Below are 12920 nucleotides of genomic sequence, written 5' to 3'. Positions count from 1 at the left end.
AAAAGGACCTTGTTCATTAGACAAGAAAGCCTGGTCCTATGGTTATAACACTTGAATAGGAATCAGAAGAACAGAGTTTAGTTCCCACCTCTACCCCAAACTTCCTTTGTGAGATTGGACAAATCACTTGACCTCTGTGCCTCAATTCTTTATCTATAAAATTGGGACAATAATACTTCCCTACCCTGCAGGTGTTTCCTGGTAAGTGCAGCAATATCTGAGGTGCTTAAGTCCCACAGGAAAAAAAAAAAGTCTCTTTTCTTCAATTGTGACAAGTATAACCCTGTAACTGGATGGAATCCTCACCCAGCTCTCACAAACTACGCACTCATCATAAATAGTCAAAAGTCACCAACTCCTTGATTTTAATTTTATTAACAAAAGGTATGAGCTGCCTATCAGTCAGAACAGGGACATAGGCCCATAAAATTTTAAAGATCTGAATAAAAATCTTTTCCTTCTTACTTGCTCAGGTGCTTCAAGTCTCTTGTTTCTTGTGGTGAAATAAATCTGCTGGTTTTTCAGTCTTCCAAGGACTACCTCAGCAAAACCACAGAAAATGCGATATGGAGTTTCTAAAAGAAAAACAAACAGAAAAAATAAAACAAAAATACCAAACCAAGAAAATAAACAAATTAACCGATACACACACACACATCGGCCTTTTAATACATCATAATTAGTCTTTTTTTTTAAAGGCACAGATATATTGTCCCTCATTAGCTGAGCTGGGTTTGAAAGAGATGCTGGGGGAAATGAAAAAATTGAAACAAAAGTATATTTTGCAGCAGTAGAGTAGCCTGTTAATAGTTCTAGGGGAGGCAGGCAATGCTGTGTGTGGACTCTGGCTACATTAAAGTTAATTTAGGCACTGTGGTCTCACCTGATTCCCTTAGAGACCCCTGGTGCTACAATACATTTTGACAAGTCACCTTTAAGGCAAACAAGCATGATTTGTTTTCATGAACTCTATTCTTACACTCCAGTATCCTAAGCTGTAATTATTCAGTGATAGTCTGTCACTGTTATTCTGTTTCAGACACATCCAATTAAAAATAGCGGCTTGGTTCATAGTTCTCTTGTGGGTTTTATTCCCCTCAAACAAAGTCCTTAATTTAGCTTCTGTTGGGCCTAGAACACATCATATTATTTGAACAGGGCAAATTCATGATTCAGAACATAATCAGATCCAAGCAGGCTGTTCATACTAATTTGATTAGTTCTGACAAGCATAACACGAATCAGTGTATGTCTGGCTAGTATTGTGCTCCTGTCTTTGTGTTCTTCTTGTTTAATAACTACACTGCTAAAACGTTTGGAAAATGCTTCTTTGGGCTAAATCCACACTTCATCTGCACATACTTATCATTTCGCTTTTATTTAAAGATTTCCCTGTCCTTTTCCAACTTCCTCCATCTTATATGCTTTAGTGGCATTTGTATTTTACTCCCTTTACAGGAACTGTGGCTGGCTCTGCCTGATGTAGTATAGTTATTACAATACAAATATCTTGCTTAGCTAAATCTAGCCTCTAAAATGGAAGGTAATAGGAAAATGGAGCCTAGGGAATTTCCTGCGTCTTTGCCTCTTCAGCTCTGGTCCTGTGGAATATCCTGTTTTCCAGTGTTTGCGACATTCCAAAGATGGACTTTGTTTAAAAAGATAGATATGGATCAGATCTCTGTGCCACCTGGGGCATTTAACTGAAACATATTGAATAGATGTGTATTATGACTACAATATTACAACATATGGGTCATTTTTCTCCCTACAAAATACATGGACAAAAGTTGACTTGTAAAACTTAACTTATTCTAAAGTCAGTTTATGAAACCTATGTTCAAGTAACATTAAGGTATAGACTACAGCTTTATAATTACTGATTAATTGTACTAATAGCCTCAGACACATACAGCACAGAGAGGATGCACAATCTTAGCCACACAGGGCTTAAACTCAAACACATATAGACCCTGATAAATTCCAAACTCAAAATGCTGCAGTTTTTCCTTTTTAAAAATAAAATGTCCTTGTTCAACTGACCATTACTGAAAGCTTAATGGAAGGATTATGTTTTGAGAAAGGGATTTGAATGAAGAGGGAGTGATTATATTACAAACAAGATGGGCATAATGGATAGAATGGGAGAAGGCATGAAGATGAGAGTGGTAGAAGGATTCAAAAGGATAAATTAGGCTTGGGTGCAGCAAGATGAAAAATCAGTGGGACTGTCAACATGCTTAAAACTAAGCATATGCTTAAGTGCATTACTGGACTGGGTCCTTGAAGAACAAAACAGATTTTGAATTAACTGGTTTATCTAACTTCACCCTTGCAATTTTTGGTGCCAGATTTTAGCCTCAAATATTTAACGTTTTATCTGTAAGGCCCTATGCCTATATGCACAGTAACTAATATTTGTTTTTGCACAGTGTTCAGACTTAAATTTTAAGGACAGAACATTTATCTAATTGAACTCCAGGGTATACAATTCTGATCCTCAGAAAAACACCTTGGGATGTATAAAGCCACTAAGCAAGAAAGCCTGTCTTGAAATCTTTTTTAGATTTCTTTCCAAAGCGTTATAACCAATAGGACAGTACAAAAAATGTTACTGTAAAGGTACAATATACTTAAGTCAGTAGGAACCCAATGTTATTTTCAAACAAAGCTATGTTTTATAGATTTGCCCTTTTAAGATGCTGTTCTTGAGCACCATAGTCAATAAAGCTCTGTTCTTTAATTTATTAAACACCCTCAAAAATCTCTCAGGCAATCAAGGAAAAGTACTGTACTGAATATTTCTCTGTGGATCCCTACAGAAGAGATAGTTGTTATGCTATGCAATAGCTCTGCCTTTTGCAGTCTGTATTAATTGCACATTTTTAAAACTAAACAGAATGTTTCATCTCTAGGTCAATATTAGATTTCACTCCTGCAACGAGTTGATAGTTACTTTTCAGCACAAGAATGACAGGATTTTGGGCTGTGAAATACTTATTGTTGAATTATCTTTCCCTTTTAAAAGAAGGAGCTAAACACGTTAGAATTTCAAAAATGAGTTTGAGTGTTGGCAAGAATATACTCCGCACCTTACTACATTTTACAAAACTTCTATCCATTTTAATGTCTGATACCACATATCAATGTCAATTTCCACTTTAATATATTAAGACACTAAGATGTGGTCTTACATTTTTAACAAAGGCTGGTAACAAATACCAATCTCAAGAGCCTAAATCACTCAGAAAATCATCTAATCATATACAAGATTTTACATTCTCAGAGAGCCTTTGCTGCCAATGTTTGGTACATAGCCAACAAAGCCAGGGTTGTTACCTTGTGCCACTGCGCCTTAGTGTGTCGCAGCTGAAGATGCCAGATTCAGGACAAACTTCTGAGAAATATGGCAGACTCACTGGTAGTTATTCGACCACAAGATATATCAAGCCAGTGACAAAACTAAACTTCTGTGTCACCACACTTGTTAACAAGAAGTTAAAAATACAGTCTCCTTAGACATTCTAGCACTTATTTCACCACCCAGATGCTAGACTTTATGGTGAGTGGTTATTGAAAACCAATTTAATCAAATAAAGGGATCTTCTGATCTCAAGAGATTAGCCTCATAGCCAGGTCATTATATAACTCACATCTTACCCAATAATCATACTAAAATCTAAAGGTTTATTTAAAAAAGAAATGAAGAAGAGAGTTAAAATGGTTAATAGATCATGTACATACAATAATGATCATGTTCTTATACCAGGATTGTAGCAGTGATGTTATAGACTGCTGGCTTGTAAAGTCTCTGGTAACTTCCAAAAGATTGGAATAGACTCCAATGGTCCTCAGTCCATAGTTCAAATATGTTCCCTTTGTTGTTAATCCACAGTCCAGAGAATCCAAGCAGGAAAGAGGCAACATGAAGATGTTTCAAGGGTCTTTTATGTCCTCTACCATGTGCTTGGAATTGTACTGACCCAAAACAGAGCTCACAGCACAGTTTGTGGAAAACAAGATGGAGTCCAGGGTCACATGAGCAAGTCACATGCCCTTACATGGCTTGCTGACTCACAGGGGCAGCCATTACCCATATTTTGGCGGGGGCATCCACAAGAAGGCTCACCAGGTGGGACAGGCTTCTTCTTTGGCCCATGGTTAGAGTGAACTTTCTCTTAATGGGCCATCAAACTTGAATAGTCATTCACAATGTATGGCCAGAGCAGATGTAAATAATCTTGTGGGTGTTACCCAAGGAACAATACATTTAAGACATAGATTACATAGCCAATATTCATAACTTCAGATACAGTGATGATACATGGATTGAAACAAGATAACTATTTTTAGCAAATATTAACTTTTCGGTTGATACCTTACATGATATATTTTGTACAAGTTTGTCACAATTGTCTAACAGTGGTAATATTAATTATATACATGGTCATATTTCAATCATACAGCATCACACCTTGGCTTCTTAGGAAAGCCATTGGTGATATCCTAAGGAGAGATTTCATGGGGTGGGTAATTAACACAATTTGTGGGGGAAAGCGTCAACATGACTTTTGTAATGGGGAATCGTGCCTTACCAATCTATTAGAATTCTTTGAGTGGTGGTCCACAAACATGTGGACAAGGGTGATCCAGTAGATATAGTGTACCTGGACTTTCAGAAAGCCTTTGACAAGGTCTCCCACCAAAGGCTCTTAAGCAAAGTAAGCAGTCATGGGATAAGAGGAAAGGTCCTCTCATGGATCTGTAACTGGTTGAAAGATAGGAAATAAAGACTAGGAATAAATGGTCAAATTTCAGAGTGGAGAAAGGTAAATAGTGGTGTCCCTCAGGGATCTGTACTGGGAGCAGTATGGTTTTACATATTCATAAATGATCTGGAAAAAAGGGGTAAAACAGTAAGGTGGTAAAATTTTCAGATGATACAAAATTTCTCAAAATAGTTAAATCCAAAGCTGACTGCAAAGAGTTACAAAGGGATCTCACAAAACTGGGTGACTGCATTTATCAACATTGAATTTCATCTGCCATTTTGTTGCCCAAAGCAAGACATATTAGAAACAATAATCCTAACTATACATACAAAATGACAGGATCTAATTAGCTGTTACCACTCCAGAGAGAAATCTTGGAGTCATTGTGGTTAGTTCTCTGAAAACATCTGCTCAATATGCAGCAGCAGTCAGAAAAGCTAACAGAATGTTAGGAACCATTAGACAAGGGATAGCTAATAAGACAGAAAATATAATGCCACTATATAAATCCATGATACGCTCACACCTTGAATACTGCGTTCAGTTCTGGTCACCCCATTTCAAAAAATAGATATATTAGAATTGTAAATGGTACAGAGAAGGGCAACAAAAATGATTAGGGATATGGAACAGCTTCCTTATGAGGAGAGATTAAAAAGACTGGGACTGTTCATATTGGAAAAGGGATGACTAAGAGGGGCTTCTATAGAGAGCTATAAAGTAATGAATAGTGTGGAGAAAGTTAATAAAGTGTTATTCACTCCTTTGCATAGCAGAAGAACATGGGGTCACCCAATGAAATTAATATGCAGCAGATTTAAAACAAATAAAAGGAAGTTCACACAACGTACAGTCAACTTGTTGAACTCATTGCTAGGCGATATTGTAACGGGGTTCAAAAAAGAATTAGATATGTTCATTGAGGGCAGGTATATCAATGACTATTAGCCAAGATGGTCAGGGATGCAACCCTGGGTGTCCTTAGCCTCTGACTGCCAGAAGCTGGGAGTGGATGACAGGGGATAATTCAATGACTTCCTGTCTGTTCATTCCCTCTGAAGCACCTGCTATTGGTCACGTTTGGAAGACAGGATACTGGGCTAGATGGACCATTGATTTTACCATCTATGGCTGTTCTTATATTCACATTTGCTTAGGACTAGATTGTGCAGGACCGGCTCTAGGCAGTGATGAGCTGCCAAAAAACTTAACAACCAGTTCCCTCCTCCTCATCCCAGGAGAGGGTCGTGCCCCCCTCCCACTCCCCAGGACTCCTGCCCCATTCAACCCCCCATGTTCCTTAATGCCCCCCCCGGGACCCCTGCCCCATCCACCTCCCTTCCCTATCCCCTGACTGCCCCTGGAACCCCTGCCCCCCAGCACCCCATCCAACCACTGCTCCTTCCTGACTGCCCCACCGGGACCCTTGCCCCCATTCAATCCCCCCGGTTCCCGACCCGTATCCACCCCCCCCAAACTCCCCTGCCCTCTTCCAACACCCCCTCCCTGCTCCCTGCCCCCTGCCCCCTTACCATGCTGGAGGCTGGGCTGGGTGCGTGGGCCGGGCCGGGCCCAGGCCGAAGCCACTCGGCCAGGGCCGGAGCCGGGGCCGGAGCTGCTCGTCCGGGCCCGGGCCAAAGTCTCTTGGCCGGAGCTGGGGCGCTTGGCCGGGCCCGGGCTGGAGCCACAACTGGGGCGCTCAGCTGGAGCCGGGGCCAGGACGAAGTCATTCCGCTGGGGCCAGGGCGCTGGGCCAGAGCCGCTCAGCTGGAGCAGAACTGGGCCGTGCCTCCCTGGAGCCCTCCTCGCGCCATCCCCCTACCCCCACCCCTCCCCAGCTTACCTTGCGAAGCCGCGGCTTGTTTCTGAACCCTCCCAGGCTTCCCACATGAACATCTGATTTGCGGGAAGCAGGGGAGGGGGAGGAGAAGGGGGGCAGAGTGTTCAGGGGAGGAGCCAAGGAAGCAGAGGTGAGCTGGGGCCGGGGGCTGGAGCTTTACCAGTTGTTAAATTTAAAAGCCCTTTTAGAACCAGTTGTCCCGCGCAGGACAACCAGTTCTAAAAGGGCTTCTAAATTTAACAACCGGTTCCTGCAAACTGGTGCGAACTGGCTCCAGCTCACCACTGGCTCTAGGCACCAGCAAACCAAGCATGTGCTTGGGGTGGCACAATTCTAGGAGCAGCATTCTGGGAATTTTTTTTTCCTTCGGTAGTTGCGGTCTCAGAGGTTTTGGGGTTGTTTTTTTTTTGCTTGGGGTGGCAAAAAACCTAGAGCCGGCCCTGAGATTGTCACATGAACTGTGTATCTACATAGGGGATTAGGAGAAAGTAAAATTCCCTCTAATGCTCCTAAGTGGATTACAGAGACCATGGACTCGTAATGCAGAAGTAAGCAGGGATATTCACTTACCAGTTGACCATTGGGGCATGTAAATAAAGACAACAGAGAATAGGAAAATAATATAAATATTAAAAATGGCATTCGGTATCCAAGCATAAAATGAGAGTGAGCCAAGACAGTGCAACATTCAAGCATTATTCCTTTCTCCTATGCTGTTCTCTCTCATAAAGCCCTTCCTGAAAGTAGTGTTCTCTAAGTTCCTGTAAGGATGCTCTTTACTTTAGCAAATGGTGCCAGACATTTCTGAAAATCAGTGGGGGGAGAATCCCCCCTCCCACACACACACCCTTTAAATCAATTATTTGATTCTGTAGTCCTTAGTCGGGCAAAATCCACACTGATTTCAATGTGATTTGTGCCTGAACTGTCACTTTTTCAACAAGAAAAAAAGCTGCAGCACCCATCCAAGCCACAAAGCCAGGGAGGGTGGTTGCAATCCACCAAAAAAACTGTTCACAACCCCCACCTTGAGAATCCATGATGGAAAGGTCTGATCCAACGCCCACAGAAGTCAATGTAAAGACTCCTATTGATTTCAGTGAGCTTTGGATCAGGGCTAAAGATAGGACTAAACTATTGCAACCCAGATCTCAAAAGCCTAAACTAGACATGTCCTGCTGAAAAGGCTGTTGTCACATTGCTCTCACCTCAATGAGATCAACCCTTCAGGCAGACTACGAATCAATTTCATTGTGCTGAGACCTTTTCTCAACAGCAGGACTTGTCTGCTCCAGAAGCTGGTGGAATTAATATTGTATCTGTGAGGAAGATGATTAAAAAAAAAAGGACAGGGAAACTGGAACTTGACAGCTGTCTCAAGAAATTTTTACCAAAGCTACTGTGAGAACAGCCATCATTTCCTTGTTAGTGGTTTCTATTTTTAGATCACAAATGGCTCCTTAAATAACTAGTGCACACATCTGTGAACAGGATCTAGCTAACCAGATTAACACAGTTATAAGGTAAAGTGAAAGAGGAGGGAAGTAACTAGTTTTCAAAGCTTGTTGATGGGATGATTGTCTATATGGCTCAGGAAGATATGAAGAGATTTGTTTTGTTTTAAAGCTTTTCAAATCAAGCAGGTAGGTACCCTAACACTGATATTTGAATAGCTTTGTACTGTAAAATCAGGAGATTTTGTAGCCTGCTTATTGTGACGTTGTTCGTAATTAACAATGGATGGACCTTAAAGGGTTAGTATAACCAAATTAATACTCTATGGGGCATGATCTTAAGGTAGGAAAAAACCCATTGATTTTAGTGGAATGTTGTGCTTTCTAGGAACTATGGGAAATGGCTCAAAACCACTGAGATTCATTAGAATTTTAGGACACATTCAAAACACGCTACAGCCTCTGTCTGTTAGAATCCTCGAAGTAAGTGTTTCGTAGGCTCCTTTTCTTCCTAGCTGTGGTGCCAGATGGCTTTTGTTTACTCATTTTTGAAAAGTGTACTAATACCATGCCATTCAATACCTGCATTAGGCCCAGTCCTTCAAGATGAGTACCCTCAACACCTCTGAAGACAGTGGAAGTTGAGCGCACCTAACCCCTCTGTGTATCAGACCTAGCACCTTCCTGGAAGGGTTTTTTCTTTTTTTATATATAAGTAACACTTCACTTTTCATTAAGTATAAAGGCATTTTTAATGGCAAGGCTTTTGTTTTATATGTTGCTTCATGCCATTTTTAAAAACATGGTAGTGAATTCATTTATAAGATACTGACCTGGGGGGGTGGGGGATGGTGTGTGGGTGTGTGTGTAAAGGGTGGGATTAAACTATTGTCTAGCTAAGAGTTTTGACATATGGTGAGAAGTTTTTGCCACCAAACATTAGCTGAATGACAAAGATTGTCATTTCCATTTTTAAACCCTGCTTAAAGACAGTGACTGGGAGGTAGGGAACATTACTAGTGGTTTATGGCTTTTCCTAAGATTATCAGGCCAAATTATCCCCACCCATGCTAAATCCTTTTTTTATCACCGTGCTAGATTTGCCCCCCTGTGGAAAAGGCTGCAGGAGGTATTCCCAAGCCTGGTGGATTTCCAGGGATTTCCATGGGAGGCCAGTAACTCACACTGGCTCTGATACCCACTACCACCCTCCGTTCCCTCATCTCCCTGGCAATGTGACTTCATTGAAACTTTACTACAAGACTCTCCCTAGTGGCAGTGGGCCCTGCATGGATGCTCTCCCTGAATTTTTTTTCTGAGGGCCAGAAGGAAGTACAATGTATATATCTCTGGCCCCTTCCACAGCATGGGCATTAGACATAGAGAAGCATCTACTATATCCATGCACATTATTAAAACCACTTTTCCTCCTGGAATGGATGTACTGTACATTGTAACTTGCCTTTCCCATTGTTGCAGTAGATTTCTGCAGTTTTGTGCCCTCTGAGAATATTTTGCTACAAACAGAGGAAGCTGCTCAATCTCAGTTACATGTAACAGAATGAGGGAAGTTGAAAAGTAACCTCTTAGCTTAGGGTTACCATACGTCCGGATTTTCCCGGACATGTCCGGCTTTTGGGGGCTCAAATCCCCGTCCGGGGGGAAATCCCCAAAACCCGGGCATGTCTGGGAAAATCGGGAGTGAGGGAGGACTCGGCCGGGGCCTCTTTGGCTGGGGTCGGCGGTGCGGGGCCGGGGCCGGTGCGGGGCCGGGCCGGGGTCGCGGTGCCGGGGGCATGGTGCCGGGCCGGGAGCCGGGCTGGGCGCGCGGTGCCGGGCCGGGGTCCAGGGGCGCAGTGCCGGGCCAGGGGCCAGGCTGGGCCAGGAGCCGGGGTCGCAGTGCCGGGCTGGGCTGGGTGCGGGGCCGGGCGGGGAGCCGGGGGCGTGGTGCCAGGCCGGGGGCCGGGCCAGGAGCCGGGGGGCCGGTCCCGCGGGGCCGGGAGCCGGTCCCGCGGGGCCGGGAGCCGGTCCGGGGTCGCCGGGCCTGGCCGGGGGCCGGGGTCGTGGGGCCGGGAGGTGCGCCGGGCCGCCGGGGGCCGGCAGTGCTGGGCGGGCCGGGGGTGGTTGGCTGGGGGCCGGGGCCGGCACCCCAGGGCCCAAGCCGACCCAGGCTGGAGCTGCCGGGGGGCCAGCCTGGGCCACGCCTCCTCCCCCCACACTCCCCCTTACCTGCTTCAGGCTTCCCGTGAATCAAATGTTCGCGGGAAGCAGGGGAGGGGGCGGAGACTTTGGGGAGGGGGCGGAGTTGGGGAGGGGGCATGGGCGGGGCTGGGGCCCCATGAAGTGTCCTCCATTTGGAGGCACAAAATATGGTAACCCTATCTTAGCTTCTGATGGCATATGAAAAATTGGAACACTTCCAGTAGAGCCTGACCCCACTCTCCCAATGAATTCTATGACAAAACTACTTTTGACTTTACTGGGAGTATAGCAGGCCTCTAGTTTGATTGTAAATAACCTAGTTTCATCTGATTCTAGAAATTTCATGGGATGTTTTTCAGCAAAGTATGTCTATTCTAAGTGTTGTCATGCTGCATGACACTACACCTCTACCTCGATAGAATGCTGTCCTCGGGAGCCAAAAAATCTTACCATGTTATAGTAATATAGAAAATAATATATTTTAGTATATTATATAGTATAGAGTAAAATAGAAACCCTGCAGCATTGCTTTACCGTGTTATATCTGAATTTGTGTTATATTGGGTCACGTTATATCGGGGTAGAGGTGTATTGAAACCTCATTGCTACCAAGGAAAAGTCAAAATAGTTGACCATATCTCATATGGGGTGCACCTCTATTTCAGAGGTTACATATAGTACTTTGCTCAATGATTACTGCCTTTTCTGAACTGGAGAGTATAATGCAGCACATTTCCCTTTGCTGCTGTTACACTCTTTTGCTAGTGGTGTTATATCCAGGTAGAGGTGTATATTTAATTTTCTCTACGTGCAAGATTCAGATTCACTCCAGAATTTTCAAAACAAGGGGCCATAGTGTGCTATTAGTTTTAAAGCACAACTTCTTGAAATTAATGGGGAGTTGTGCTTAAAATCTGATCATGTGATATAGCTCAAGGGGAGAAATGTATCATTTAAGATTTGTAACCTTCTCCAAATCCAAAGACCTATAAAACACACCGATTCCTGTGAACAAAAGAAATGTAAAATTGTAATTCTCTGATCTCACAGAGCTTTGCGCATAAGCTGAACCAATCATAATGATGTGTGATCTGAGGCTCACCTGTGTGTTTTATTTTATTAATCTCCATAATTTATTTGTTGTTTTTTATTTATATACACACACACACACACACACACAGAGTGCTATAGCTTAAAAGGAGAAATATTATATATGAATGAATGAAAGAAATACATAGAGCCTATTAGAAAAAAAAAAATCTACAGGAAGATTAAAACACATCCTGCATCAGTGATAGTTTATTGAGAAGACAAGTGAAGTGTTATCTGCACCATAGAAAAGGACACCCCAAAAAAGGGATTCTAAGAATAAACAACCTTTATAACCAATGATGTTATATAGCTTACAGATTCATACAATTCTTATCAGAACAATGTTGCACAGAAATCTACATCCAACATTCATAATATTTTCCATACTTGCCCAGAGGGATTAGGAAAGGCAAATGCATTGAAACAGGGAAAACAGGCTTGCTATTTACAAACAAAAGAGTTTAACTTGTTCACCAGACTCAGTCATGTGAGTTTTATTAAAATCATTTGAAATGGAGCCAATTTACATTATGGTTTCATTAATCCGGATCTCAAGTTTCAGACGCTTATAAAGGTTTTGTTTTAGGGACTTTTTTCCTAGTAATGAGACTATTCAAAAGGCTCAGAATTAGGGTTTGGTTCAGATAAACATTCAGAAGTACAGATTGTTATTCAAACTTCTTGAGTCTGCCAAACTGGGCTAGAAATCTCCCAAGAAAAAACAAATCTAGTGACATTTTTGGTGCACTTCCAGGCCCAGCTGGAAATGGAAAGGACATGTAGCAGGGCGGAAGAGGGTGAAGGGAAGGAGGTAAAAACATTTAGCTGAGTATTTCAAAACCTCAAAAAGAAGTTGAGTTTGGTTTTACAAATGGGGAAGTTTTTGGAGAAAATGGGGTCCTATTTTATATGAAATGTTTCACATATCCATGTTCATTTAAATGTTTTTCCTATTTAATCTCTTAATATGCCAGACTTTGTGATACAGCATGAGCTCTAGGCAGCTGAAACACTGGACCGGGAAGTGCTGGGAATCAAATTAGTTTCTCTCTCTCTGATAAAAACATTAAAACAACAATATGGGAATAAGACAAAAGAGGTGAAAGCAGCAGGAGTTGAACTAAGAGGAGGATGAGAAGTGAGTGCCTTGTTGTAGGTGAAGAAGAAGTGGGGATAAAGAAACTGGTACCCACCTATATTTGAAAGTATAGAACTTCACAGTTAAATAGTCAAAACTACCTTAACTCTCATTCCGATCCGTAGGAAGATGGGAATCTGATATTGCTTTTTCTTTGGAAATGTGTACCACTGACCATTGAATTTATATTTGATTTTTTTTTAAATCTGTCTCTCATTCTTGATGTGATGGTTTGCCATCACCATTCTGACTCTGTTCAAGCAAATTTTCTGATCTCACAGAGCTTTGCGCATAAGCTGAACCAATCATAATGATGTGTAAACACTGTGATTGGTCACAGTTTTGCATATCATATTGCTGCACTTGGGGCAGGAATGGCATGAGGGAAGGGTTCTGTTCACAGCATACATACAGAGAATTTC

Source organism: Malaclemys terrapin, chromosome 11, assembly GCF_027887155.1.
Source record: "Malaclemys terrapin pileata isolate rMalTer1 chromosome 11, rMalTer1.hap1, whole genome shotgun sequence".
Lineage (NCBI taxonomy): Eukaryota > Metazoa > Chordata > Testudines > Emydidae > Malaclemys > Malaclemys terrapin.
The sequence above is the reverse complement of the archived record's forward strand: the minus strand, read 5'-3'. Positions refer to the sequence as shown.